Source organism: Lichenostomus cassidix, chromosome 11 (genome assembly GCF_008360975.1).
Source record: "Lichenostomus cassidix isolate B80296 chromosome 11, HeHo_3.0, whole genome shotgun sequence".
NCBI lineage: Eukaryota > Metazoa > Chordata > Aves > Passeriformes > Meliphagidae > Lichenostomus > Lichenostomus cassidix.
This window is the reverse complement of record NC_139492.1, coordinates 13,872,655-13,896,564: the sequence shown is the minus strand read 5'-3', so window position 1 is coordinate 13,896,564 and position 23,910 is coordinate 13,872,655. Positions and strand designations below refer to the sequence as shown.

At 45.5% G+C, this 23,910-nt stretch overlaps 1 long non-coding RNA gene across 1 annotated transcript; it reads right to left on the bottom strand.

Moving 5' to 3' along the window:
- Positions 1-4,443: 4,443 nt before the first annotated feature.
- Positions 4,444-23,237, bottom strand: LOC146432350 (uncharacterized). Its single transcript, XR_014854421.1, has 3 exons — positions 23,114-23,237; positions 22,476-22,608; positions 4,444-4,607 (listed from the first exon to the last, which is right to left on the bottom strand). It is a non-coding gene; the product is annotated as an uncharacterized LOC146432350 (long non-coding RNA).
- Positions 23,238-23,910: the final 673 nt, after the last annotated feature.

Here is a 23,910-nt window from a genome sequence, read left to right as displayed (position 1 = left end):
CAAGAAATAGCTCTTATTTTGGAAAAGAAAAATGAAAAAAAAGTGGAAAGTTTATGGCTTGGTTCAGGAGTTCTCCTCTGGAGGCATAACATTGTGCTTAAAATAATGGGAATCCCTGCTTGGAGGTATCTCTTACTAGGAAAGAGCTATAGTTTAAAATTGCAATGCTAGAAACAAAACCCTAGAGAAAGTTGTAACACAGTGATGAAAGACTGAGATTCATTTTTGCAACATAAGAAAAATTCTACCGTGGTTCTAAACCAGTGCCATTATAAATCTAGGAACATTTATGCCTGAAAGACAGATGCTACTGCAGCACCACATACCAACACAACTGTGGGAATCCAGACACGACAGCAGAAATAGAATATCCTGAAAAAGAATTCCTCCACTGAAAGCTAATGAAGATCTGTGCCATTTCACAATTATGCCAACACTCACCATCAATGTTTTGAAGGTTGCTGTGTTCCACACTATTCTTGTGAGGCATTTCAACACTTTCCACGTCATTCTGTGGTTTAGTAAGATGTGTTTTCCCTTTCTTTGTGGCAGCGTTAGAAATCCATTCCTCCAGAATGACAGATGAAAGGGTAACTTGCTACTGCTTGCATTTGAGACTCCTCCACTAGGAGAAGGCTCAGCAGGAGTGATGAATTTGCAAGTCATGATGACTTACCCTCCAAGTCAGCCAAGGAAGCTACCTTGATATCAGAACTAATGGTATAATTCCTTTACTAAATTGAGATGGTATCTGCAGAAAGGTTGGACCATAAGCAAGAACTTCATCATTTTACCACATCACACCAATACACCTCCCTCCTTCATCGACTATGATGGGTTCATGGAAGTGAGAAAATTATTGTAGGACAGAAGTTGGGGTTTTAACATATTCCAATTGAATGATTCTATCTTAATTAGAAAAGTACAGTAATCATGTAAAAGAAATTAATTTGTACACAAGGATGTATGTCAAGGTACATCCTTGTGTACCTTGATGGCATAGCTGAAATCTTGTCTGTTCTACTGCTATCTGTTGGTCAGGAGAAATTAACAGTCTCACTTTTCCCAATCATATCCTGTCACATCAATTCAATGAATGAACTAGAATTATATTATAATTTTATATTAACCCTATGGACATACTTGGCCCAGGGTTCACAGGCTTGTGAAATGTAGTTCTCTTGACACAAGATGATTGCTTGGGGTGAGTTTGTGTACATGACTGTGGATGACCATAATGGAAAGATGGAAGAGGTTATATTGAAAAGGGACTGACTGTCCCAAGCCCAAGTAGCTATCCACATTCTAATATTCTAAAAATTATAGTTACCATTTCATAAGGAAAAACTGTAATTGTTTTAATGTTACACGCAGTAATGGATCATTGTTGCTCAGCTGTGTATTTGCAGTTGGACCTTCAAGGACAATAATTGCACCTGCAGGTGCCTCTATCATCAGTCTGCATGCAGTTATTTGATCAGCACCCACCTGAACCTAACCACTCCTTCCATTCCTCATCCTCCAGTCCACTGGTAAATATCCATGGCTGATTTATGCAGCACAGACATGGTGCCAAGTCATTGTCTGAGACTGCAGAAACACTTCTCAGACATACAATTTCCTCAAGCCACTGTCAGCTGGGCAAACCCATCCAGACCAGTGTGGGGCTACACATCCATTTGAACCTTAGTGTGTATATGACCCAAATAACCCCTCTAGTGTATACACATATTTATATTCTTCATCTTTCAGTTCATTCTGAGAACTCCAAGAAATGAAGAGAGTGCATAGGATGCTAAGAATTAGCAGCAATGTAATTAATGAGAAACTATCAAATAGATGTGGTAATTACAATCCTCTCTGGGACAAGGTGTTTAATGGGACAATTCAAAGTACATCCAGGGTGTTTAATCCCATGGAACTCATTTTACATCTGCTTTATTACAATTGAAATGTGAAGACTTAAGCATTTGTCTTGCTTTCATTGTTCAAGAAATAGAGCTTATAATTATCTCCATAAAGTAGCAAAGTATTTAAATACTTTGCATTGTATGTATAGCAACAGGGTACAGTTCACAATGCAAATCCTGCAGGAATGTAAAATGCAGGCAGATCAAAAGGAAAATTGTGAAGTAATTTCACAACTGAGATGTGGTAAAGTATTATATATAAAAATAAATATTGCTTTCCTGTCTAGAGGGGAAAAAAAAGCCTAAAAAAATAAAAACTGCCTCCTCAGTTTCAGCGAAACCAGCAGTCCTTGCCAGAAGAATAAATCAGACAGTAGGAGACAAAAACTATTATCGTTTCTCTGTGTGAAAAAGTGACCTCATTGAAATTGGCTTTAGCATTGTGGATGAATGCCCGATGGCTCGAGACAGATCCAGTTTAGTCAACCTTATCTTCCTCAGTGGGAGAGGTTATGAAACACACTCCTGATAAGGTCAGCACTGCAAGGTCAAAAGCACGTGTTGTCATGTCCTAGGCATGGCATTTTTTAATGCAAACAAAAGAAGAGGAATAAAGGTATTATGTCAGCTATTGAGCAGATAGGGACAGTTATATAATAGAAGGATAGGGAAGGAAAAAATGAAAGGAAAAGTATTGATTCAGCTAATAACTGAAATCAAGAGAGCATGGATTCATGCCTCAAATGTTTCATGTCGTATTTTAGCTCCTGAAGATTTGTTTTAGCCTGGTGTACCTCTTAGAGCCTTTTCAGACAACAGAAGCCATCACAGATGACTGTGTTCAATACAGTAAATTCACCCATACTGCTTCAGCTCCTCTCCTCTGTTATTTGCTGGACTGGCACTGTAAATCAGGCATGACCAAAGTAGCTAAAGACTAATGGAGTGGCTGCCAAGATACACCTGTGTGTCTTCAGGTGCTAAAGTCTGCAGAGGAAATTCTTGCTCTTTTCAGTAGTACCATCTGCATCCTTATGGAAAAGTGGTATGACAACCTAGCTAAACTAGAGCCTTTCTCATTTTTAGCACTCTTCCTGCCCAGTGCCTACTGAACCTACTGAACCACAACCCAGTACATCATTTGGAGTATAATTAATTGCATTAAGAGAAAAGGTAAAGTGAAAGAATTGTCATCAATGGTATTCTTACTCCTCTAATAAAACTCTGGAAAAACAAAAAAAATTATGCCATCATAATGAGAAAAGGAGAGAAATCAAGTTACTTTAATCACATATCTCAAAGTTTAATGAATACAGCAAAATCTAACAGCAAAAAACCTGTATTATTTGGTAGAAAACTTTGTTCTGTCCTTATTGAGAGAAATCAGCACCAACTGTGGCATAATGGAGCTCTCTTTGACAGCTAGAATGTCCTCCCACCATTTGGAGGAGCTTGCTGCATCTAACAGCAAGGGCCCCAGTTTTCAGAACCCTCACAATCCTAAAGCATTCTCTGCTCAAGTGATGGCCTCAGACTTCCCAGAAATGAAGCTTGTGCATACAATTTGCTCAGAGCAGGTTACTCTCCCTTGTCTTTCTTGACAGTTTACAAGGAGAAAAGGATATTTGAAATTTGAGAACAGTACACGTGGAACCATAACAGTAGAGAAAAGCTGAACATGCTTCAGTGAATTTCTATGTGTCATGTTATCTATATGACTTTCCTGGAATTCTAAGCTAAGGCCACCCCAAGGACTTGTCACTGCCTGTTATGAAGGAAAAGACAAACTGAATCACAACAGAGGAGAACAGAACATTTCTAAAAAGAAACCAGTCTAGCAGGAATTCAGTCAGCCATCCTCCTCTAAAAAATACTGATTTTGAATTCAGACATGCATACTGGCCTCAGGCTTGACAATCTGTCAGAAAACAATGCTAGTCTCCCATGCCATTTTGCATTTGGAATATGAAATAAATCATGAAATGGTTTTTCAGGCTCAAAAAAGCTATTTGTGTTCTAAAGCTTCTAAAAAGATAGGCAGATTACATTTCTGATAACATTTGTCTGGAAGTAAGTAACTGGATAGGTTCTGGTCTTCAGGGCAGCACTGCACTCCAGAAATGCTTAAGAGCACTGGGAAGCACCCTGCACTGAGCTCCTGGGGTATAACCCAAAGCCTGACTTCTCAGCTCTCATGGTACTTCCTATCTCCAAAACCAACTAATCCTCACAGCAACCCAGTGAAGTTCTGTTATCTCCTTGTCCCAGTGAAACTGAGTTGCCTCCCTCAGAGTATGACTCAGTTAGGAGACTGTAATCCCTGGCTCTCAGTGTCTCCTTCCCACTGGCAAGAGTTTGCTTCTCTCCTGCTTGAGCCTGGCTGCCTGACAAGACTTAGATCTTTGGAAAATGTTGCTCAGTGATAACATGACCAGGTTACACTGAGGTGTAAGTAGGACGACTAAGAGGAGAAAGACATTTATTATGCAGTAGAGTCATAAACAATTTATTTAGTAACTAATCCGACCTCCTTTTTGATAGAGTGTATGGAAGGTTCCTCAAAATAAATCATCCTGATGCTAAAACCTTGCTTTCTTGTTTGGAGGCTTTGTTTCCTTGGACTATGTCCAGAAGTCTATGCCAGCAGGCAGAATATCAGCAGTGCACAGGAGCAGTGAATGTGGGCTGGAAAGCAAACTGTAAAGAGAAATATGACTTTAGATTAATACTGGGTCTGTTCCTTCAGGGTCTAAACACTTCTTTATGTTCTCTCAAGCACTGCAGCCAATATGTACTGTCTACCACCACTCCCAGATTTGAAGAAAACAAATTCACAAATGCAAACATGGCAAGAGCAGAGCTGTGAAAGTATTTTGCATTTACCATGAATAACGAAAAATATTTTAGAAACATTGCACCAGTAGAGACCAGCACTAAAGAAAACTGCTGCTCCTAAGCAGAAGATGTAAATCCCTGCACAAACTGTGGAAGGCAATGTTTGGATGTAAGTACAATACTATTTCCCAAATTGAGCTGCTACAGACTGCCACATAGACAAAACAGATTTGTAATCCCAAACCCTGTGTACATGATTCCTGTGCATACAAAAACATTTACTTAAACAAAACCCCAACGTTTTATGATCATTATCATGTCATCTGTTGTTACAAAGCAAAGCCTTCACAAATAACATTTGTAGTATTACCCTTAAAAATATCTACAAATTAATAAAAATAACCTACCAAAAATATCTTCCAAATTACTTATTTTTCATTCACTTTTACTGTAACTTCTCTAAAGTTATCAAAACTTCATATGTTGTCAATCATAAATTATGGCTTCTTGTTTGCTAGTTTGTTTTAAATTAACATTTTAAAAGATAAATGTCTGATACTTTCTGGATTTTCCCGATGCCTCTTTCAGTCTATATTTTTTGCAGAACTTGGAACAACTTCTAAGTTATTTCTTACTTCCTCAACTAGTAATAAATTAAATAGTAAAAGGACAGTCAGAAGATATTTGGGCATTGAATCCAAAAGGACCTATGCTGCATCAGAAGAATTTTGTGGTTTAAAACCCCATAGCTGCAACTAAGGAAATGCCAGGAATGGCACAACCTATTTCTTTGTGTCCTTTTCTTTCTCCTCCTCACTCCCATCAGCTGCCTCCTGTCCATACCCTCCACTGCGTCCAGCAGCCCTGCAGTCCTGCCCATCCCTCCCCTTTGCAGCACTATTTCTGTTCTTCCTTCCTTCATGTGCTGTTAATATTTCCTTCCACAGGATCCTTGGGTTTCCTATTCAGCACTGTTATCTGTCTTGTCACCCATCAAATGCTTTCATTTTCTGTTCTTATCTGCCCTTTCCTTCACCAGCAGGTTACTGTCTGTTTATCTTCTCTTGCCATTCCTTCACATTCAGCTCAGGCAGGTGTCTCCTGTTGCCTCCAGACTCAGCCCAGCACAGATACTCTGTCTGCCCTCAGGTGCTGTGCCAGCCAATGAATTTGGACACAGTGACCCAGAGTCACCTTCCTGATAACTTTCTCCTGCGTGGTGGAGCACGTTTGTTGTCTCTCAGTCCTGGGATGCTGTAGTTCAAACCCATCAGGATGACTGGTGGTGCTAACCACATTCAGGAAAGACAAAATATTCCAAGAATCTAGGTAACAGTTGTTAACAGGCTGGTATGGATCATGTATGGAATGTGTCAGAAGTTTAAATTCTCTAAATTCTCCAGAGAGGTTTCCCAGGACATATCTCTCCTTGCTGACTTTGCATTCCTCAGATCTAAAATTGCTTTTCAGGAAAAATTCTTTGCTGCCTTTGGGAGCTCTTTTTTGGTCACGCATAAATTAGAAAAATTTCTGTGTAGCATGGGGAATGCTGGAAAAGCTTCACTCTCACCACTCCTGTTGCTTTCAGCTCGATGTATCTTTGCCCATCCACCACTTGCTTCACTTCCCAGGATTTGACAGTTCAGTGATTTTTCCAAAAGGATCCTGTCAGACAGGCTTTTAGAATCACAGAATCACAGAATAAGCTGAGTTGGAAGAGACCCATCAGGAACATTGAGTCCAACTCCTGGTCCTGCACAAGACACCCCAACAATTCCCCCATGTGCCTGAGAGTGTTGCCCAAACATGTCTTGAGCTCTGTCAGGCTTGGAGCTGTGACCACTGCCCTGGGGAGCCTGTTCAGTGCCCAACCACCCTCTGGGTGAAAAACTCTTCCCTGATATATAACCTATTTAATTGTTATTGCAATGCTTATCAGCTCTTGGAAAATGAAGATCTCATTCACCCAGAACTAACCCACTACAAAAACCAAAAAATCTAAGAGAATCAAAATCTCACTTTCGGAAGGAAAAAAACAAGATGAAGGAATAAGTAACACCTCCTGCATCCACCAGGTCAAGCACATAATTTCTAATCATTCAAATGCAAGCCATGAAATGCCACCTGAGAAGGCAGAAGAGTAGCTGTGGGGGTGCGGCGGCCCGATGCTGCGGATCCCGAATCCCCGAGGCCGGCGGTCGGCGTAATCCACGGGGACGCTGCCGAGGATGCCATCGCCTGGGACTCGGAGGAGGCCGGGCCGTAAACCGCTCTCTCCCTCCCCTGGAAAGTTTTTCCTAAGCTTATTGGTTTAAAGTTCGCTTCCCCGCCCCTATCACCGCCCCCACTGCTTGCCCTCACTAGAATGTTCTGTTGCCGGGCTTCCCCCATGAGTTGCTTGTAATCCCCTCCCTAGTTATATTTCATTTGCTCCCCCGCTTGTCCCTCATGTTGTCCCGGAGCCCCGTTGGCTCCGCCCCTGCTGTTCCTCCCCGGGAAACCCCGTATTTCGCCCTAAAAACCCCCTCCCTTTGTTCTCTCCGCGTGGTGTGGCCGCGACCCCAGCCCCGCCGGGTTCTGCGCCCGGCAGCTGCGTGGACCGCCCCGCCCGAGAGCCCCCAGTGTGCCTCCCCCGCGCCGCTTCTCCTGAATAAACTGCACACTGATGACTCTCGGCTCGTCGCCCGTTCTTTATCACGGGAAGCGACCAGCGACTCCACGGCGTTCCTGCCCGGCAGGCACCCGCCTCCGCCGCGTGGTCCCTGCCGCTCCAAGGAGCGACCCTGGGAACACCGAGGCTGACCGCAGCCGCCTCTGGACAGAGCTGAACAGCCGGGAGGGCTGAGAGCTTGGGCCAGGTGAGGCCCCCAAGGTCTCCCGAAGCCCCGGAGCTCGTTGGGGCCAGGCGGCCGGACCCCGCCGGACCCCTACAACTTCAAGTGGCGCCGTCAACGTGACCCTCCGAGCCTGCCTTCGCTCCTTGGAAGGGAAGAGTGGAGATCCGTTGTTCCGCCACCCGGCGAGTTGCAGCACCCTCCCTGGACTACTTCAAGAGGTGCTCCTCGCCGGCACCGCCAGCCCCGTGAGCCCCGTGAACCGACCGCGCCGCTTTGTGTTCGGGTGAGTTGGTAGGGGAAGGGGTCCCCTAGCTTGCCCTCTTTTAATTTAATTTTTCGTTCGGGTCGGTCGGGTGAGAGTTTGGTTCGGCTAACCTTTATCTCGGGTGGAAAAGATGGGGGTTAACCTAACCAAAGAGCAACGAGAATTTTATGTTTCCGTTAAAACCTCCCTCCGAGTAGCGAAATTTTCTTTTCCCTCCCCGCTCCTAAAACGCTTCGTTAAATTTATTTTTGCCGAGTTTCCCGATGTATCTCCCCAAGATGCTAACTCCATCGATTTTTGGCGTGGGGTCCGCTCGCGCATGAACCACCTTATATCCCAAGGGGATAAGCGAGCGGACCAGTTTTTCGGGATTTTAACACAAATTTTCCACGCTTTCCGTCCCTCCCTTCGGAGCGCGGGAGTCCCTGCTAACCCTTCCCCGTCTGCCCGTTCCTCAACTAACCCCAGCCCCTGTCCTTCTCGAGGCGACCGCGGCGGCTCAGAACGTCCGCGGACACGGAGTTCTCATCTAGTCTCCGGCGCCCCCGTGGTCACTTCGTCCCCTGCCTGGGAGGGAGAACGCGCGACCCTCTCGGGCACCCCCGGTTCTGTCTCTCCTAACCCCTCTTCCCGGGTTGATTCGTCCCTGGTAGTCCCCCGCAATCCCCGCCGTGTATCCTTTTGTCTCCCCGAAGAGCCACAAAGAAGCGGCGGCTGGCACCAAGATAGCGCCTGCCGCGTGGCTTCCCCATGCCCCATCCCTTCTCCCTACAATCCTCCCGTTCCCGCTGCTGCTTCGGCTTTCCCGCCGAACCCCTTCCCTGATCCCTCCCCCTGGGCGGCCTATCCATCACCGTGCGGGCACACCCCCTCCCTCGGACCCTCCGCCCCTGCGCCCAACCCCTTTATCCCTACCCCGCCTACCTCCCCTTTCCCACCGAAACCCCACCTCTTCCTCGACTCCTCCCCGGGCCCTTCGTCAGTCGCCCCTCCCTATGATCCGCCTCTTCCTAACCCCTCCCCGGAGGCGGGTCTTCCCGGTTCCCACGGCTACCCTTCTGGCGTCCGCCGGAAGGCCGCCATCTTGGATCCCCTTTCCCACGATGACCGGAAGGAGGCCATCTTTGTTGGTCCTCCAATGGTCCCTGACCGGAAGGAGGCCATCTTGGATGGATCCTCCGGCTTGGCTGGGAAAGGTTGTCACCTAGATCCGGAACCAGGGAGCCTCCAGGCCCCCTTCGCCGCACCAGTCCGCGTTTCGGGGCAACGCGATCACCCACGGTGGGAGCCCTTTGATAGGGCCGCGCTCAAAGACCTGGCCAAAACGCAAAAGGAGTTTGGCCGGGACTCGAACTATTTCAGAGCAGTCCTTCACGCCACTCTCACCGGCGTCCCTCTAGTTCCCTCCGACATCAAATTAGTGATGTCTTGTCTACTGTCCCCCGTTGAATACCAAGAGTGGGAGGACGAGTGGAAAAGGCAGATCAGGGGGCTAGAGCGACTGCTTCCTGGGCACGGCACTCCAAACGGCCCCACCTTCGAGTTGTTGTTGGGTGAGGGGGATTACTCTAAACCCCAGACGCAAGCCCGAGAGATACCCATAGACATTCTGGTGTCTCTCGCTGGTGCAGCGGAGAGGGTAGTGCTTGGTATCCCTCCGGTGGATGCCCCTACCATCCCCTACTTGGAGATATTCCAAGGGCCTGACGAGGCCTTCCCCAGTTTTGTTGATAAATTAAAACAGGCCATCGATCGTCAGGTCCCCGACCACACCATCAGGGAGCAGCTGCTTGTGGACGGGGCAATCACCAGATCCAACACCATCTGCAAAGAAATCATATTGTCCCTGCCACATGACCCACGGCCGACCATCGCCCAGATGGTCAGTGCCTGTCGGCGCCTGGCTGCTGTCAAGGCGCTGAATGCTAACACCTCTCAGGCACTGGCCATCTGAAACACCTATGCCACCTGTAACCGGTGTGGCAAGCGAGGACATTACGCCGCAGACTGCCCCACACCGGTCGAAGAAATCTCCAAGTTTTCCCATTTTCCTGCCCCTGCCCGCGCCCAGCGTCCTTCCCCCATGTCCCTAACTGACCCTTCCTCGTTTCCACCTCCCTTCCCTGCTGGCCAGGGAAACTGAGAGCACAGCGTGAGATGCCGGCCTCACGCTGCCAACAGCCACCGGCCGGCCTCGACCCCACGGATTTCCAGCAGACGTGGGTCGACGATGACTGTACGATACCCGGATGTGACTCCTTTCTTGTTAAGCTAAAGTGTGACTTTCCTGACGCTCTTGTCCTTGCCATTTCAGATGCGGATGCCGGACCCAAAGGGATTGCCATCATCCCTTCCTTGATCAGAGTGGATGCAGAGGGGTTCTTTCCACTCCAGGTTGAAGTTGCCGACCCCCCTCTTATCCTCTCTAGGAATCAGGTCGTGGCCAGGATCAAGGTCATCCCGTTCCACGCTATCCTCACGGAACGACCGCTGGTTGCCTGGTCCGAGGCGGTTGGTAAGGACAGGCCAATGCTTACTTGTGGCCTTTCCCAGAAGGGAAGCAACATCTCCCTTACTGGCATGATTGACACTGGTGCGGATGTCATAGTCATCTCCTCGGCGAGTTGGCCGTCGGCATGGGCCAAGGAGCCTGTGGCTCAGTCGTTGAAAGGTGTGGGAGGATATACTCCTGCGGAGCGGAGTTCCATCCCCGTTCTAATTGAAGGCCCCGAGGGTCGCATCGCCACCGTGCGGCCATTCATCATCAACTCGGGATTCAACCTGTGGGGGAGAGACACTATGTCCCAATGGGGTGCCCGAGTCGAATTGGCTCCAGCTCGGGATTTTTGATTGGGGTCACTGGTGAGCGCCCGACCCAGCCATTGATTTGGCTCACTGATAAACCTGTCTGGGTCGACCAGTGGCCTTTGCCTATACACAAATTAAGAGCGCTCGAAGAGCTCGTTGAGGAGCAACTGGAGAAGGGGCACATCGTGCCCTCGACCAGTCCATGGAACTCGCCCGTCTTCGTTATCAAGAAGGCGGGAGGGACCCAATGGAGGCTCCTCCATGACCTCAGAAAAATAAACGAAGTCATTGAGGACATGGGGCCTCTCCAGCCCGGGTTGCCATCACCTTCAATGCTCCCGCGGGACTGGAAGATTGCAGTGGTGGACATAAAGGACTGCTTCTTCCAGATCCCCCTGCACCCAGACGATGCGCCCAGGTTCGCCTTTTCAGTTCCCTCCACCAACAGGGAACGCCCAATGCGCCACTATCACTGGCGAGTGCTCCCGCAAGGGATGAAAAACTCCCCCACCATTTGCCAGTGGTATGTGGACAGCATTCTCGCACCAGTGCGAGAGGTCACGGGTGAGTCAATCATCGTCCATTATATGGATGATGTATTGGTCTGTTCGCCAACCGAAGCCATCTTGCGGACAGCACTCTCTAGAGTCGTGGGGGCCCTAGAGAGTGAAGGGTTTGAGATGCAACCTTCCAAGGTACAGGTGATGGTGCCGTGGAGATACCTGGGAGCGAAAATTGAGGCGCAAACAATAACACCCTTGCAGATCAAAATTATTGACAATCCATCTAACCTGCAGGAAATGCACCAGCTCTGTGGTGCCATCAACTGGATTCGGCCCCTGATCGGCATCTCCTCGGAAGACCTGGTCCCGCTGTTTTCCCTCCTGTGTGGAGATCGCGACCTGACCTCCCCAAGGACATTGACCCCGGAAGCGCGGGAATCCATCAGAAAGGTACAGAACGCCCTGAAAACATGTCGCGTTCACCGATGCGACCCCAAATTGCCCTTTAATTTGGCCATCCTAGGTAAAATGCCCCACCTGCACGGGCTCATCTTTCAATGGGACCTGAAAGACATGGAGAACCGACTGCTCATTATTGAGTGGGTCTTCCTGCCTATCTCGTCCCCCAAAGTTTTAGTTTCGCCACTGGACAAGGCGGCGCAGCTTGTTAGATGAGCGAGGTCCCGCCTGTCCACCCTAGCAGGACGTGAGTTCGCATACATCCACGTTCCATTTGATACAAAATCATTCGAATTCGCCTTGATAAAGAGTGAGGAGATGCAGCTAGCACTTGAATCGTTTCCCGGCCAGGTTGTTACCTGGTTTCCAAAACATAAGATATTTGCAATATCTGAACTAAAAATTGTTCTTGACCGGGTCCAAAGTCGGAAACCCCTCAGTGCTCCGACACTTTTCACTGACGGCTCGGGCACATCAGGAAAATCGGTGATTGCCTGGTGGAACCCCTCGACAGAGCGGTGGGATTCCGATGTCGAGATTGTTTCTGGGTCCGCCCAGGTGGCCGAGCTCGCAGCCGCCGTCAGAGCATTTGAGCGCTTTCTGGGACCCTTCAATCTGGTCACTGATTCGGCCTATGTAGCGGGGATCGTTTCAAGGGCTGAGGACAGTTGGCTGTCCGGCTCCTCCAACCCAAAAATTAATTGCTTGGTCAAGAGGCTCAAGACAGCCATTTCCCACCGTGACCAACCCTTCTACGTGATGCATGTGCGTTCACACACTGACCTTCCGGGTCCAATCACGGAAGGGAATAGGGTGGCAGACGCGCTCGCTGCGCCTGTGCATGTTGCCAACGTGCCTGATCGATTCCAGCAGGCATCGCTGAGCCATGCACTCTTCCACCAAAATGTCCTGGCCTTGAGGCGAATGTTTGAGTTAACAGTGGACCAAGCCAAGGCCATTGTGGCGGCCTGTCCCCATTGTCAACCCCTCCAGATTACATCCATGGGGTTTGGAATCAACCCCAGAGGGCTTAATAGTGGGGAGCTTTGGCAGTCAGATGTCACGCACGTGCCTGAATTTGGTCGACTAAAATATGTACACGTGAGCGTAGACACCTTTTCAGGCGCGATCTTTGCCACCGCACATTCGGGGGAAAAGGCGAAGGATGCGATTTCGCACTTCCTGCAGGCCTTCGCCATCCTGGGTATTCCTAAAGAGGTTAAGACGGACAACGGTCCGTGTTACACCTCTGGACCAGTGAGGAAATTTTTCCTCCAGTGGGGCATTTCCCACACCACCGGGATTCCCCACTCAGCCACGGGTCAGGCCCTGGTGGAAAGGGCCCATCGGTCCCTCAAGAGGGTGCTTCAGCAGCAAAAGGGGGGACCAGAAACAGAGACCCCGGCAAATCGGCTCGCCAGGGCTCTTTTCACTCTAAATTTTCTCAATTGCTCCGATAAGGAGCCAGAACCCCCGGTGGTTCGCCACTTTGCCAACCACACGCGAGCCAAGCTGAAGGAGCGCCCCCTTGTCCTGATCAAGGAACCGGATTCCCTAAAGATCGTTGGCCCCTTCCCTCTCGTCATCTGGGGGCGTGGCTATTGCTGCGTCTCCACCTCTGAAGGGCCACGATGGGTCCCAGCTAAATTTGTCAAGCCTTTCCTAAAAGCAGGGCCACTCTCCCCGAGACCGGAGCCAAAGGACGTGACATCGGCCCACTGGTGCCGCAAGAAGAAGGCGGAGACTCCACCTTCCTCACCTCGCCGCCTCCGACCCCACACTCACAAGCAGAGCGTCTGAGTCACCAAGAGTCCATCCCGCAGTTCCCTGAGCCAGCCTCCCACTTCCCTTCCCCCTCTTCCCTATGGCCTTCCCGTCCTCCCTCCTCCACCTGCCCCAATCTTTATCGCTTTGGTTAATGCTGTTCTGTTTGCTCCCCCATTCAAAGGCCAAGATGCGTCCTACCATCCTCACGTCATTCCTTCTCTTCATGCCGACCATCGTCCCAGTCCAATCGTGGGTTGTGAGGCAGCCGAGCTCCAACGTCTGGGTGACTTCAGCCCGTGCCATGAACAAGGAGCAAATGTGTATCCATTGATTTTTTGCTCCTTGCGCATGGACATGGCTGTCAACAGTTTGAGGGGCTCTGCTGCTTCAACCTATCCTCCAGGAGCCGTAGCATCCACCAGAGGCTGAAAGATATGGACGCCTTGATAAGAAACATCACCTTCGAGAGCAGCCTCTGGTTTGAAAACACCGTGGATGGTGTCCGTCATGCTGTGAACTCCACGCTTTCCACCGTCGGAGGATGGGCCCACAAAGCACTGAAAGGACTGGGACTGCCCGAATGGGGAGCCACGCTTTTAAAAGACTGCGTTATTGTTTTATTTGCTATTGCTTTAATTGCTGCTTCATTTGCATTGATTAAGAAATATTTAGTTAAGCACATTCGCTCCTTATTTAGTAAAGAAGGGGGAGGTGTGGGGGTGCGGCGGCCCGATGCTGCGGATCCCGAGTCCCCGAGGCCGGTGGTCGGCGTAATCCACGGGGACGCTGCCGAGGATGCCATCGCCTGGGACTCGGAGGAGGCCGGGCCGTAAACCGCTCTCTCCCTCCCCTGGAAAGTTTTTCCTAAGCTTATTGGTTTAAAGTTTGCTTCCCCGCCCCTATCACCGCCCCCGCTGCTTGCCCTCACTAGAATGTTCTGTTGCCGGGCTTCCCCCATGAGTTGCTTGTAATCCCCTCCCTAGTTATATTTCATTTGCTCCCCCGCTTGTCCCTCATGTTGTCCCGGAGCCCCGTTGGCTCCGCCCCTGCTGTTCCTCCCCGGGAAACCCCGTATTTCGCCCTAAAAACCCCCTCCCTTTGTTCTCTCCGCGTGGTGTGGCCGCGACCCCAGCCCCGCCGGGTTCTGCGCCCGGTAGCTGCGTGGACCGCCCCACCCGAGAGCCCCCAGTGTGCCTCCCCCGCGCCGCTTCTCCTTAATAAACTGCACACTGATGACTCTCGGCTCGTCGCCCTTTCACGGGAAGCGACCAGCGACTCCACGGCATTCCTGCCCGGCAGGCACCCGCCTCCGCCGCGTGGTCCCTGCCGCTCCAAGGAGCGACCCTGGGAACACCGAGGCTGACCGCAGCCGCCTCTGGACAGAGCTGAACAGCCGGGAGGGCTGAGAGCTTGGGCCAGGTGAGGCCCCCGAGGTCTCCCGAAGCCCCGGAGCTCGTTGGGGCCAGGCGGCCGGACCCCGCCGGACCCTTACAACTTCAAGTAGCAGCACACCTTCCTTACACCTGACACCGTGCAGTGCACAGGCAAGGCAGACATGCCTGTCATTTGTTCTCAGTCTCTAGAGGCTCCAGCAGTCTGGATCTGCACAGCAGAAGCAGATTTATTGGACTGTGACTATGTGCTCTGCACAGTAAGAACCAATGAATCTTGTGTTGGATTGATTAAAATTGTAATTGTACAATCTCTGTGATCCAAAGAACAAGGAGTCATTTCTCACAGAGAAACACTTAGCAATTGGACAGACTCAAACTTTCTGCCTCATGGCATTTGTAGCTGCTCTTTACATTGCCACATAAATCAAAGGCATGCATTTTGACCCTTCTACATATAATGCAGCCAAATAGGAAGCAATACAACACAAAAAACATTGCTTGTTAAATTTAGAACAGCTTTTCAGAAAGAAAAACAATGGTGGATATAAACTTCTTACCATTTCAGAAGATTTGATACTATCTTCATAATAGAAAGTACAAATAATAGACAATTAACAATTAAGTTGCTTAAATTAAACCAATATTCCATTTTTACTACTACATATAAAAAGGAAGAGAGAAAAGAAAATGCAGACATAGAAACAGAACTCTGAGGGTAATTTCAAAATTAGAAGAAGGGAAGAAAGAAACCTAAATAACTGTCACTTACTTGTTTCTGTTTCTGTAAAAGTTGTTCATAAGGCCAAGAACTGAAAAGCCTTGCTCTCTATACCCAATAAGGTTTTTAGGCAATCAAAATGAAAACAGTTTTGAAAGACAGTTTAGACTCTGCTTTGTCATCCGTTATTATTATGGAGAAACATAAACCATGTAAGTACATAACCTTTGAAATATCAAAACTGCTAGACATTGCAGGAATTCTGTAGCTCATGGGCTACGAATTTGATGCCAAAGAACTTGTGTTGCAGCCTTCAGCAGTGCATGTGCTGCTGAGTGATGCCTGCCCAGGTTGCCACCCCCCAGCTCATTCATACTCTGTGGAATTGCTTGCACAGCCATCACAGTCCTTGATACTGAGTCATCCTCAACAAAGTCACTTGCACAGCTCCTCACAGCTCTTCTCAGAAGTGATGAGAGCAGATAAAAATTGTATCATGCACCATAATTAATATGGTTACAGCAGGTGATGCCACAGCTCTACCCAATTAGTACATATTTTTCAGTGAAAAACAGAGTGCCTTAATCACTTCCTCTTACTTCACAGTATTTGTTTCAATTTAGGCACAAATGAATGTAAATCAGTCATGTTTTTCATAGCACAATAAATTAAAAGTGTGTGCACGGAGATCTGACCATTCAGAAGTACAAAACTCAAACCCTACAAAGCAAAGTATTTTTGCTAGTCTGCAATCTAAGATTACAACATTTACCTTTAATCCACCCTTAATAACTTCAGGATGCACATGATCAGTGTAAGTACTTGATGCAGAAGGTAGAGTCAGTAAATACAGCCAGTATTAGAGAGAGAAACCCATGCACAGCCTCTGCCCAAGAGCCCAGAGTCAGACCTCAGACTCCACAACTTCAGCTGTCAAGATCAAAGTATTCCAAACTCTGTAGAAATGGTAAGGGAAGGGATCATCATCCCTGATCATCATCAGCCCACGGCATCCTTTTTCTGTGGAAGTCTGCAGAACCACTGCTTCTACTTAGAAAAGTTGTAGAATGATAAGTCAAACCTCAGAGCAAAATCAAGATTTCAAACTTGACCTCAACATTGAGAGATTCTGAAGTATTAAAAACCTGGGTTCAAAAGCCTCTCATACAAGGTTTACTATTTCTGTACCTTAGCCCAAGTGGGTTGAAGATACAGTTCAATTTTTCATTTCTCTTGAGAGCCCTTCCATGTAGTGGAAGAAAAGAGCTAATGCATTCCTAAATCACTGAATCAATGTCAAGGTCATGTGTTTATTTGATAATCTTTGATAGCCTGCAAAAAACGTTTCTTGAGACAAATGTATCATCATGACTGCAGTTCTGGTACCTTTTTATCACAAACAGCTACTTCAGAAGAAATAGAAACAAAGGCATACTTAGCTTATTAAGTTTGTATTAGTGATCTGTTTTCTTCATTTGAAGCCTCCTCCTGTTATGTTACTGAGAATTGGGATCAGATTGTCCTTTCTGGGATTTGAACAAGGTTCATTCCAGAATGTGTTGGTCCAGCTCCTGGCATTGGCTGGAAACTTTGCCAAAGTGACCCAAGGCAGCCCTTGTCCCAGGAGTCCATTCCTAGGGCAGCCAGGAGGCCTGCACAGGCCATCAAGGGCTGCCTGTCCTGTAGGTTACCAGAGGATCAGGACAGGCTGTAATTACAAAATAAAGCAATAGGCCGTGAAAGACTATAGCCAGACAAACAGGCATTTGTTTTTCCTCATGAATATGTAGGAGCTGTTTCCTTTTACTCTTTCAGCTAATGGCCATAGGAATTTTGCCAGGTTGCTGTGTCAGGTATGTCAGTGCTTGTTTGACTTTCCTAACCAGGCTTTTCCTAGTAACACCAGAAATACATTAAAAAACAAACCCCAGACCCTTTATCATCTGTTGCAATTACAACAGTTTTCTGAGATCAGAGTGCTATGACAAAATATTTATTAACACATCAACTGCTTTAAAGGTGAATGGCCAATATTTCAACACACATACATGGAGCTGTAGACAAAGCTATGATAGTATTTACCAGCCTTCAGTTCTGACATTCACTGCTGTCCTTTCAGATGTCACTACAGGCGACTACTGGCTATACTTTCACCTCTGCTACCTGAGAAGACTTGAGAACAGAAGGGTCACTGCTGGCTTTCTTTCACATCAATAAAAGCCAGACCTAATTTAAAAGCAGAGGGAAAGTGAGATAATGAGAAGCACCATCTCTCAGTCCCCTGTCTGTGCACCCCTGGGAGGCTGCAGGAGGAATGGAGCCTCAGGGAAGAGATGACTTCTTCTTTGCAGAGCACTGGTTTTGTTAGCAAATCACCACAAGCATCCCCTTCTAGTGAAAGGTTCTCCACACAACATTTAGGAAAGTCAGTCATACATAGGACATTGTGGAGTTCCAGAGGCTCTTCCCAGATGAATCCCCAAAAGTCCCATCTGCACAGGTCCAGCCCTATGTCCCATTCTCAGGAACTACACACACAGATAAGAAATGTGACAGCAGCTGGACTTTTCATGTACAACTTTTCCTTTTTCCTTCTCCTTTTCTCTCTTTTTTTTTGTTTGTTTTTTGGGGTTTTTTTTTGTTTTTCTGCTTTTTTTACCACTCAAAAGAAATGCAAGTGAATCCTAAACTACTGTCAAGAATCTGAGAGGAAATAAAGTGCAAAGCAATTTATAGTGAACATCAATCATTTGGTTGAATGCTCATAGTCAATCTGTGCTCAATCTTCCCTAAAAGTACATTTAAATACCACACACTGAGGAAGAGGCACGGTGGGAATGTGAGTGAGAAAGGGCAAAACTGCCCAGCAGTGAGGGGAAAGAGGGAGGGAAAGTGTGAGGAGCAGTGTGAGGGACAAAGTGAGGAACTGTGTGACACTGAGGTTGGAGATGGGGGTGGATAAGGAGCTCCAGAGGCTGGAGCAGGGATTCCCCTGCAGCCTGTGGGGACACCAGGGTGAAGCAGACACCCCACTGCAGCCCATGGACAGCCCCAAGCCAGCCAGAGGGGGTGGAGACTTCCTGAAGGAGCTGTGCTGTGTGGACAGGACTTGCTCTAGAGCAGGGAAAAGAGGAATAGCTAGAGCCTGAGCACAGCCCCACAGCCCCGGCCTGGCCTGGGGGCAGAGCCTCACCCCAGCTATGGTCCCTACAGCCAGCTGTCATTTCCCACCCACTGCTATCACAGAAAGAATTAGACAATGCTCACAGGAAAAAAGCTGCCCACAAACAGGTTGAGATAAGAGCAATACAAATCACCAATTCTTGAGAAACCAAATCTCCCTTTACAGGCAAATAGAGCAAAGGAAATTGCGCTAAGTATCATCTTCGATCTAACTTACATTTAATTAATTTTAAAAGGCTTAATAACTTTGAAGGATGATTAGATCTCTAAAATGCACTTCTTTTAAACAGTTTCTTCACCACTAAAAGAAAGTATTGGCTTTCCTGCATGATATAGGCACGTGCACACACACATACTCCAGGCCACAATAAAATGAAGCATAAATTATACTCTGAAGTTATACAGAATATGCAAAAGATACATCCTACCTCTACCTATTCATTACATTTCACTGCTAAAAGAGAATTTTGACAAAAATTAGATTTTTGCAATAGCCTTCAAGTTTTAACACAAGACACTAATCCTAGATTTTTCTGAATCCTCTGACTCTCATACTAATTAAAGTGACTGCTCTTGCTCAAAGTGTACAAGCCAAAATAGATCTGATCATGCTGAACTCTCCAACTCATAGTGCAGCCCTTTCAGACCATTGTATTTCAAGGACCCATTTTGACAATTCTGGATCAATGCTGGCAGCATTTCTTTGCAATCCACATTTGCCACTTCCCACTCAGGGCAAAAGAAGCAGCTTTATTCTTCTGGACTGCATTTAAGTATATGATATTTTCCTTGGAACTGCTGGCTAACACAAAGCAATGTCTGTTCTAATTTTCACAGTACTGTCTTATGAGTCAGAGACGGCCATAGTTCCAAAAATGCACGACATTAGTTATGAAATAATGTGCATTGTAACTATTTTGGCATAGAAACATACATTTAAATTCATTAAGCAGAAAGGTGGATAAATTTACTGAATTTCAGTATAAGCATTTGTTCTAATAGTTTTTAACACCAGTTGGAAATTCAGTCTTTAATGGCCATAAGGTAGACACCCCAAAAACTTACTCCAAAAATTAGAGGCCTTTGGAAATGTACTGGAGATAGAGCACTGCTGGGAAGAGGATGTGAGGGGGTGCTGGGCACTCAGCATCAATTCTGGCACAGAGCTGTGGTGGACAAGACATAAACATCAGTCTGGAGCCACCAATGCATAATTATTTATCCCACAGGCATGGCTTACTGTCCTTTTGGAGTAATTACATCTAATCCACTGAACACACCTACCAGAAGTTTAAATTGGATAGAATATGCCCCTCATTGCACCCCATTAGTGGGTAATGTGGCCTTGCCTGACTAGCCAGTGTTTTATTCTGGCTAGAAGTAGCTCATTACTGTACAAAAGCAATTTTGTAGCTTAAGTCATGTGTATATTCCTATCCAAAGACAATAAACTACAAGAGGCGAGGAGAAAGGAGAGTGGGATTATGAACTATTTCACACATAATAAAACCACTTATGTAAAAAAGTATTTGTGATGTGCAAAACCAGGAAAGGGTTTAGATACACGGAATATCATCATTATTGCCTGTAAGTACTTGAATTTGACTGTTTCACCTCTAGATGTCAAGGACAATAGTTAATTTGTACAAAGTAGATAAATGAGGTGGAAACTAATCAGAAGAGGTTTGTTTATCTGTTCTTTGATGATATATTACACTACAATAATAAGACAGTAAGTGTGTGTTCTCTCTGATTGAGAATAACTTCCAACATCATTTCTCATTTTTACATATCAGATCTGAAAGCACCTCCCAGTCTTTGAAGTTCAGCAAAATTCAAAACCATTAATTAAGCCCAGCCAAGTGGTAGCAGGGGATTTTAACAAGAAAAGTAACAACATTAAAATCCACCAAGCCTGTTACACGTTACTTCCCCCAAGTGACTCCTGTGCATGTCATCTCCTGTCTCCTCTGAATTTAATGGCCACGTTGCATTAAAAGGGTATTTTTCTTTGTACTGGCAACTGCAAATGCATGTGTAGTTTTAATTGCATTTTACTTTTTCAAACAATGTGAAAACACTAATTGTCTTTTGTTAGTACATTGTTTTTACAATATAAGAAAACAATCATTCCAGAACACACCAATATCATACTCTGATTTAAAAGTCTGTATGGATAAACATGCCCATAACAATCCACTAGAACATGTTTGCTTTTTGGGAGATGGGAGGACTGGGAAAGTATTTAAAAGACAATTTTCTGTCTTATACAGAAAATGCAGGGGCTTACCAAAGAGCTGATGTGGCTCAGTAGAAAACAAAACTTCTAGATCAAAAACAGCAGAGAAAATGGAGTAGCTCACTATTTCAATTTACTTGTCCAGAGGCAAGGGCCTTTCCTTCTCTCCCTTCTGCCAAGCACTGACATGGAAGTGTGATGTGTAGTATGGTTTTTCTAGAACTCCCAGCAGTAGAGCTGCCATGGCCCTCCGAGGGCCAAGATCTCCAGAGCTGAAGTAATGTGACAGAACACAACATGCCTGCTTCCTTTTTTTTTTTTTTTTTTCCAATTATAAAACATTACTATTTGGATTCCATTAAATATGATCATTAAAAGCTGCTTATTAAAAAAATAATTTACAGGATGGAGAAAGTTGATGAGAAGCTACTATTTCTGACAGCAGATTTATCAAGAGAGAACATGATAAAATAAATGAAGAAGGGGAAGGAGTCCATTTAGAAAAGTCAATGAGACTAGATATAAAAAATAAATTTATGTTGCGATAAGTGGTCGGAACTTGATTTAACAGAATTTATAAACCATACATATGGTATTTCACAAATGCATAAATGCAAGTAGAGGTCTAATACAATCCCATTTCCTCCCCTGCCATCTCACTTTTATAAATGTAAAAAGCGCTGACAGCCAAGTAAAAATAATGTATTACTTCAAGAGTCTTTAAAAGAAAAGAAACTGAATTATTGTTATGCAGTAAAATTTATATTGTCTGTGAGTGTGCTCTACCTCCTTGTTATAAAACATACATAAATTTTCACAGGAGTATATTAGAGCCTTGCCTGCAACTCTGAGAGCTGCTACTAGACTAAGTCACATAAGGAGACATCGATTCACCTTGGGCTTTTAGGAAGGCAGAGAAAGTCACCAAAATATCTCATTAGAGAAAGATTTTCATTCTCATAGGTCACAGTCCAATTTTGCAGATTGCTGCAAAATCAGAATTGCTGATAATTTTACATAACCTGTAAATGTTTTCCTTTCTAATACAATGTGGTAATGGCATGGGATTTGAAGCTCATGGAGAATCACCTCCCCTGTGTGAACTGAGTTCTTTCACACATGGGAATAGCCAGTTGCAACCCCAAACTGAACACAGATTAACTGCACTTACATCTCAGGCTGAGCAAAGGGTGTATGTGTATTTCAGAAAATCAGAATTCAAAAAGCAGATATATAACACACTGTCAGCAGATCATGTGCCACAAATGACAAATGTGGAGTCCAGCTACTGACAAAACTGTCAGGGTTTAAAAATTCTTTTCAAGGCAACAACAGATTATTTCTATTGATTTATGAAGAAGATACACAAAGCTGAAATTCTAAAAATGGGGAATCTATTTCTTTCGATGGTTTTTCAAATTTATCTGCAGCAGAATTTATTTTCCTAATTAAAAAAAACCACCCCCACACACAAGTGCCAAATATGGAGGGTCTGGTCCTGATTTTTCAATTTCTTCTGTTTTTTTCCAAGAGAGATGAGTGCAAGGCCATGCTTACCTCACAGTAGTGATGGCTGGAATGGTTCATGGGAACGCCATTTTCAGTCAATTTTAGCCTAAGTGGCAAGTTCTTCAGAGTGCCATAGTCATTCACAAATAATCCAAAGTGTCAGATGGGGAGGGATTCTCTCCTGCAAGAGGAGTTATATAATGAAAATGCTGACAGCCTTTTAATTATCAGTGGCACAAGCGGGTGCTACTATAATAAATCTCCCTTTCCTAAACACAGATGAATCAAAAAACTAATTAGTAGCTTCATCAAAGCTCTCTAGGATCAAAGCTGGTCAAAAAGATTATATAGGAAATGCTACTCCAGCAGAGTTTCAAATTAAGTCAGTCACTTGGGTATATTTAAGCACCCCTCACTGGGAACCAAATAAGAACGGGTTACAATATTCCACATGAAAAGATACCAGGTAACATCACATTATGGAGACATAAATGCACACTGTAGTTTGGGATTTTTCATTCCCTTATTTCTTAAGGAAAACATGAAGCACATTGAACAGGGTGAACAAAAACCACAGAACCCTGTAACAATTACAGTGATGATTATACAGCATTAAAAGATCTTTTCAGCCTAGACTTCATAGTAAAATAGTAGGAATGGACACTGAACACTGGTAATTTGGATACCTATTTCTATCTCTCACATGAACAGCCATGATGCACTGTAAGGTCATAAACCAAGGCAATCAATTCAGACAGCAATTACAAGTTCTCATAAAGAACAGCAAATCAGCAGTCCAGAAAAAGCCCTAAGACAGAGATACATCCAAGTAAAAAATGTGAATCATTCTGAGTGTGTTAATTGTAACACATTATAATTAACATGTTTGTTGATATGCTATAAACATGAAAAATACATTACTCTTAGAAATTAACCTTCTTATCTTTCCTGGAGAAAGGATGCTTTTCCAACAGAAATGCAGTATTATCAGTGGAATTTTGTAACACACACTATGAGGAGCTCTAGTACTCTAACAGTTATCCTGTTAAATGGCCACATACATTTCCAGAGTTGAGTAAAACAGTCTGAAATACTGCCAAAAATATTATTTCACATTCATTTCACAAACTGTTGTTCACTTCAAATGGCTGAAAACAACTGGAAGTTATCTTCTAGTCCTTCATTAATATCATGAAGATAAATGCATTCTTCTTGCAAACACAAAACAGAAGAAATTACTCTTCTGAAAGAAAAATTACAGAGTCACAAGCCCCATATAGTTAGAGAAACAAAATATTACAAGAGGATTTCTGGGGAGATAAAACATTAATGAGGAGATTTCAGAAATGTGAATGACATGGTAGTGGGAGTTGAGTGCCAGCCTGCCCTGTTGTGATTTGGAAAGCTTTGCAATAAAGCACCAGATAACCATGGCAATAAGGAAACCTTTAATATTGTTTAAGTAACTCTAAGAAATTTCATG